Source organism: Tamandua tetradactyla, chromosome 14, assembly GCF_023851605.1.
Source record: "Tamandua tetradactyla isolate mTamTet1 chromosome 14, mTamTet1.pri, whole genome shotgun sequence".
NCBI classification, from domain to species: Eukaryota; Metazoa; Chordata; class Mammalia; order Pilosa; family Myrmecophagidae; genus Tamandua; species Tamandua tetradactyla.
Genome location: NC_135340.1, coordinates 11,942,786 through 11,950,625, shown reverse-complemented (window position 1 = coordinate 11,950,625; position 7,840 = coordinate 11,942,786).

The following is a 7,840-nucleotide window of genomic DNA, read 5'->3' as shown; positions in this document are numbered from 1 at the left end:
AGAGGGGGAAAGGCTGAAGGAAAAAGAAAGAAGAAAAAAAAAATGGGATTTTTGGATCAGACAGCACAAAATACTTGAAAGGGTCTGGGCCCTGAAGGAAAGGAGGGGGCACATAGGACCTGAAGATACACAGAACAACATACTAAAGCTCTTGATTGGCAAACCTGAGGAAAGGGGTCCTGCTCTGAAAAGAATTTTTTTCGTTTTTCTTTTCTGTGGCTGTATTTCAACAGCTTGACAGCTCTTTGGGTACAGTTGCAGGGCTTCTCAGGCTCTAACTGCCCCAGGCATGGGCAGAATTAAGCTTCTTTGAGAGTTTGTTTGTAGCCTGAGCCTTCCCCAGGAGATGGGTGGGGCCCAGATCAGGTGGATTCCCTTCCTCAAGGAATTCAGACCCCAGGGTCTGGAAAAGTAAAGTGAATAAAGCCAGCCTCCAACCTCTCTTCTGTCTCAACCACACCCCCAGCAGGGACAGTCTGCTGAAGTTAAAGGTAATGCATCATCTTATGTTGGTGGGACCCACAGGCACATAAGCACCACATACTTGGCAGGATAGGAAAAATATAGAGCCCAGAGGTGTCATAGGAACATCTTTCAACCTGCTGGGTCTCACCCTCAGGGAAAACTGCTGCAGGTGACTCTCTCCTCCTGAGAGGAGAATAGTTTGGTCTGGAAAAATCTGACTGGGGTCTATTATACCTAAGTAGAGCCTCTTAAGGGGGAAAAATGCACCATATGGGCAGGGCAAGAAATAAGAACACAAGAACTGAAAAAGTCTAATCTGTTAAAGACAACCTAAGCTAGTGGTCCAGAATAAGCTGAACTGAATGTTAAAGAACAAATAGACAACAAAGTCATCCAGCAAGAAAATCCTAGGAAAAAAAAGTAAAAACAATTTCCACAATAAACTAATTAAGGAAATTAAATGCCTATATGCCAGCAAAAAATAACTAATCATACTAGGAAAATTGAAGATATGGCCTAGTCAAAGGAACAAACCAACAATTCAAATGAGACATAGGAATTGAAACAATTAATTCAGAATATTATAACAGACATGGAAAACCTAGTCAAAAATCAAATCAATGAATTGAGGGGGATATAATGAAGGCAAGGAATGAACAAAAAGAAGAAATCAAAAGTCTGAAAAAAACAAAACACCAAACATGGGAATGAAAGGCACAGTAGAAGAGATGAAAAACAATGGAAACATACAATGTTAGATTTTGAGAGGCAGAAGATAGGATTAGTGAACTGGAGGATGGGACATCTGAAATTTGACAAGCAAAAGAAAACACAGGGAAAATAATGGAAAAATATGAACAGGGATCCAGAAAACTGAATGACAACATGAAGTGCATGAATGTACATGTGGTGGGTGTCCCAAAGGGAAAAGGAGAAAAACTAATCGAGGAAATTATCACTGAAAATTTCCCAACTCTTATGAAAGACTTAAAATTACAGATCCAAGAAGTGCAGCACACCCCAAACAGAATAGATCAAAATAAATGTACTCCAAGTCACTTACTAATCAGAATGTCAGACATCAAGAGAAAGGGAGAATCTTGAAAGCAGCAAAAGAAAAACAATCCATCATATACAAGGGACGCCCAATAAGACTATACATAGATTTCTCAGCAGAAACTATGGAGGTGAGAAGACAATGGGGTAATATATTTAAGACACTAAAAGAGAAAAATTGCCAACCAAGAATTCTATTTCCAGTAAAACTGTCCTTCAAAAATGAGGGGGAAATTAAAACATTTTTAGATAAAAAATCATTCAGAGAATTTGTTACCAAGATACCAACTCTCAAAGAAATATCAAAGGGGGCACTAGAGACAGCAGGAAAAGACAGGAGAGAGGCATGTGGAGAAGAGTGTAGAAATGAAGACTATCAGTAAAGGTAAAAAGAATAAAAATTAGATATGACATACAAAATCCAAAAGGCAAAATAGTAGAAGAAAGTATTTCCTGTACAGTAATAATACTAAAGATTAATGGATTAAACTTCCCAATCAAAAGACATAGACTGGCAGAATGGATTAAAAAACAGAACCCGGGCAGGCTGCCATGGCCCAGCAGGCAGAGCTCTCACCTGCCATACTGGAGGTCTGAAGTTCGATTCCTGGTGCCTCCTGCCCATATGTAAATAAAAAAGAAAAAAAAATATTAAAAAAAAAAACAAAAAACAAAACAGAACCCATCTATATGCTGTCTATAGGAGATGCATCTGAGAGCCATGAATAAATAGGTTGAAAGTGAAAGGTTGGGAAAAGATATTTCATGCAAACAACAATCAGAAAAGAGCAGGAGTAGCTATACTAATATCCAATAAATTAGACTTCAAATGTAAAATAATTAAAAGAGATAAAGAAGGACAGTCTGTATTAATAAAAGGAACAATTCAACAAAAAAATATAACAATCATAAATATTTATGCACTGAGTCAGAGTGCTCCAAAATACATGAGGCAAACATGTATTAGTGAAAACACTAATAGACACATCTACCATAATAGTTGCAGACTTAAATTCCCCACTCTCATCAATGGACAGAACATCTAAACAGAGGATCAATAAAGAAACAGAGAATTTGAATAATACTGTACATGAGCCAGACTTAACAGACATTTATAGAACATCGCACCCCACAACAGCAGGATACACATTTTTCTCAAGTGCTCATGGATCATTCTTAAGGATAGACCATATGCTGGGTCACAAAGGAATTCTCAATAAATTTAAAAAGATTGAAATCAAACAAAACACTCTCTCAGATCATAAAGGAATGCAGTTGGAAATCAATAATAGGCAGAGGGCCAGAAAATTCACAAATATGTGGAGGCTTAACAATACACTCTTATACAATCAGAGGGTCAAGGAAGAAATTACAAGAGAAATAAGTAAATATTTCGAGGCAAATGAAAATGAAAATACAACATATCAAAATGTATGGAATGCAGCAAAGGCAGCACTAAGAGGGAAATTTATTGCCCTAAATGCCTAAATTAAAAAAGAAAAAAAGAACAAAAATCAAGGAATTAACTGTCTACTTGGAAGAAATAGAGAAAGAACAGCAAACTAACCACAAAGCAAACAAAAGGAAAGAAATAATGAAGATTAGGGCAGAAATAAATGAAATTGAGAACATGAAAACAATTGAGAAAATCAACAAAACCAGAAGTTGGTCCTATGAGAAAATCAATAAGATTGATGAACCCTTAGTGAAGTTGACAAAAAGAAGAAGAAAGAGGAAGAAAATAAATAAAGACAGAAATGGAAGAGGAGACATAATCACTGACCCTGCAGAAATAAATGAGGCAATGAGAGGATACTATGATACTATGAGAGGAGAAATATACAGCTTTATGCTAATAAACTCGACAATGTAGATGAAATGGGCAAATTCCTAGAAAGGCATGAGCAACCAACGTTGACTCAAGAAGAAAGAGATGACTTCAACAAACCAATCATAAGTAGAGAAACTGAATTAGTCATTAAGTAGCTCCCAAAAAAGAATAGCCAGGACAAGATGGCTTCACATGTGAATTCTACCACACATTCAAGAAAGAATTAATACCAATCCTACTCAAACTCTTCAAAAAAACTGAAAAGGGGAGATGGCTACCTAACTCATTCTATGACGCCAACATCACCCTCATACCAAAACCAGACAAAGATATTACAAGAAAAGAAAATTACAGACCAATCTCTCTAATGAATATAGATGCAAAAAATCCTCAACAAAATTCTTTCAAACTGAATTCAGCACCACATTAAAATAATTATACACCATGACCAAGTAGAATTCATCCCAGATATGCAAGGATGGTTCAACATAAGAGAATCAATTAATGTAATACACTGTTCTTGTTTGCTAGCTGCCAGAATGCAACACACCAGAGATGGATTGGCTTTTAATAAAAGGGGATTTATTTTGTTAGTTCTTCAGAGGAAAGGCAGCTAACTTTCAACTGAGGTTCTTTCTTGCATGGGAAGGCACAGGGTGATCTCTGCTGGCCTTCTCTCCAGACCTCTGGGTTCCAACAACTTTCCCCAGGGTGATTTCTTTCTGAATCTCAAAAAGGCTGGGCTGAGTTGCTGAGATGAGATATGCTGAGCTGCTTGGGCTGTGCTATGTTGAACCTCTCATTTAAGCACCAGCCAATTAAATCAAACATCATTCTTTGCAGCAGGCACACCTCCTAGCCGACTGCAGATGTAATCAGCAACAGATGAGGTTCACAGACCATCAGCTCATGTCCACAGCAATATAACTAGGCACCTTCACTTGGCCAAGTTGACAACTGAATCTAACTACCACATACATCATATAAACAAATCAAAGCAGAAAAACATATGAAAAAAGCATTTGATCAACAAATGTTGATCACGCATTTGTTGATGTTTGATCAACAAATCAAACATCTTGATTGATGCAGAAAAGGCATTTAACAAAATTCAACATTCAACAAATTCAAGTGTTTCTTATTGAAAACACTTCAAAGGATAGGAATAGAAGGGAACTTCCTCAACATGATAAAGGGAATATATGAAAAACCCACAGCTAACATTATCTTCAATGGGGAAAAACTGAAAACTTTCCTCCTAAAATCGGTAACAAGACAAGGATGTCCACTATCACCATTGTTATTCAACATTGTGTTGGAAGTTCTAGCCAGAGCAGTTAGACAAGAAAAGAAATACAAGGCATCAAAATTGGAAAGCAGAAGTAAAACTCTCACTGTTTGCAGATGATACGATACTATATTTCAAAAACCCTGACAAATCCACAGCAAAACTACTAGAGCTAATAAATGAGTACAGCAAAGTAGCAGGCTACAAGATCAACACTCAAAAACCTTTAGTGTTTCTATACATTAGTAATGAACAATCTGAGGGGGAAATCAAGAAAAAAATTCCATTTACAATTGCAACCAAAAGAATAAAACATTTAGGAATAAATTTACCTAAGGATATGAAAGACCTATACAAAGAAAACTAATGAAATTGCTAAAAGAAATCAGAGAAGACCTAAATAAATGGAAGACATACTGTGTTCATGGATTGGAAGTCTAAATATGGTTAAGATGTCAATTCTACCTAAATTTGATTTATAGATTCAATGCAATACCAATTAAAATCCCAAAAGCTTACTTTTCAGAACTAGGAAAAACAATAACCAAATTTGTCTGGAAGGGCAGGGTGCCCCGAATAGCTAAAAATATCCTGAGAAAGAAAAATGAAGTTGGAGCTCACACACTACCTGACTTTGAGGCATATTATGAAGCTACAGTGGTCAAAACACCATGGTACTGGCATAAAGATAGATATACTAACCAATTTAATTGAATAAAGTGTTCAGATATGGACCATTTTATCTATGGACAATTGATCTTTGATAAGGCAGTCAAGCAACTCCCCTGGGACAGAACAGTTTCTTCAATAAATCATGCCTAGAGAACTGGATATCCACATGCAAAAGCATGAAAGAGGATCCATATCTCACACCCTATACAAAAATTAACTCAAAATAGATCAAAGACCTAAACATTAGATCTAAGACCATGAAACTTTTAGAAGAAAATGTAGGGAAATATCTTATAAATCTTATAATAAGAGGTAGTTTCCTAGATCTTACAACCAAAATACAAGCATTGAAGAAAGAAAGAAAGACATGGGAACTCCTCAAAATTAAACATTTTTGTGCATCAAAGAACTTTGTCAAGAAAGTAAAGAGTCAACCTATACAATGGGAGACAATACTTGGAAATGATATATCAGATAAAGGTCTAGTATCCAGAATATATAAAGAGGTTGTTCAACTCAACAGCAAAAAGACAAACAACCCAATTACAAAATGGGCAAAAGACATGAACAGACACTTCTCAGCAGAGGAAATATAAATGGCCAAAAGGCACATGAAAAGATGTTCAGTTTCCCTGGCTGTTAGGGAAAAGCAAATCAAAACCACAATGAAATCTCATTCTGACACCCACTAGAATGACCATCAATAAAACAGAAAACAACAAGTGCTGGGGAGGATGTGGAGAAAGAAACACACTTAGCCACTGTTGGTGGGAATGTAAAATGGTGCAACCATGTGGAAGGCAGTTCAGCATTTCTTCAGGAACCTAAGTATAAAATTGCCATTTGATCCAGCAATACAATTGCTAGATATCTACTCAAAGGACATGAGGGCAAGGACATAAATGGACAACTGCACACCAATGTTTATAGCAGCATTATTTACAATTGCCAAGAGATGGAAATAGACCAAATGTCCATCAACAGATGAGTAGCTAAACAAGCTGTGGTATATACATACAATGGAATATTATTCAGCTGTAAGACAGAATAAAGTCATGAAGCATGTAACAACATAGATGGATCTTGAGGACATTATGCTTTTGAGATTAGCTTGGCACAAAAGGACAAATACTATATGGTCTCACTGATATGAACTAACGTTAGGAATGAACTTCGAGAATTTCAGTTAAGAACAGAAACTACCAGGAGATAGAAGTAGAGTAGATACTGGGTAATTTGAACTGAAGGGATACAGATTATGCAAAAGAACTGATTTTAAAAATTCAGAAATGGATAGCACAATACTACCTAACTGCAATACAATAATTTTTAGTACACTGAATGAAGCTGAATGTGTGAATGATAGAGGAAGGAGGCCTGGGGGGACCAATGAAATCAGAAGGAAAGATTGATGATAAAGACTGAGATGGTATAATCTAGGAATGCCTATAATATACAATGATAGTGACTAAATGTACAAATTAAAAAAAATGTATTTGCGTTAGAAAGAACAAAGGGATATCAATATTGGAGGGTGTTGAAATAGATGGTAATTCATATTTTTAAACTTTAACTAATGTGTGTGACTTGAGCAAAAAATGTTTATTTGGTGCAAAGTACATATTTTGACTAGTGCATTTCCTAACATAACTTATGTGGACAGTTTAATTGAACACCATAAGCACATAAAACCTTGAGTAGGGCATGAAATTTTGTAGGTTTGTCCAGAGGAATGCCCCGATAAATCCCAGAGTGATTTGAACAGTGAACTAAAAAGTATTTGCTAAACCTCCTTGGGTGAATGGTGAGAAAGGGGGGAAATTCAAGTTTCTCATGTGGAGAATTCCTGATATTCTCACAAGCAGTTGAGACAACCAAAGCAATAGGCCGAGCCCTCAATCTTGGAGTTTGGTCATATGAAACTTATTCCCACAAATGATAGGCTAAGACTACTTAAAATTAGGCCTACGAGCCGCCCCCAAAAGAACGTCTTTTGTTGCTCAGAAGTGATCTCTCTCTCTTAGTCAACATAGCAAGCAAACTCACCACTCTCCCCCCTCTACGTGGGACATGACTCCCAGGGGTGTAAAACTTTCTGGCAAATGTGGAACAGAAATCCTAGAATGAGCTGAGACTCAGCATCAAGGTATTGAGAAAACCTTCTCAACCAAAAGGGGGAATGGTGAAGTGAGACAAAATAAAGTGTCAATGGCTAAGAGATTACAAACAAAGTCGAGAGGTTATCCTGGAGGTTATTCTTACCCATTACGTAGATATCACCTTTTTAGTTAAGGTATATTGGAGAGGCTGAAGGGAAGTGCCTGAAAATGTAGCCAGCAGCCATGTTTCTTGAAGATGATTGTATAATAATATAGCTTTTGTAATGTGACTGTCTGTGAAAACCTTGTGTCTGATGCTCCTTTTATCTACCTTATCAACAGATGAATAAAACATATGGATTAAAAAGTAATAAATAATAGGGGAAACAGATGTTAAAATAAATTTGGTAGATTGAAATACTATTGATC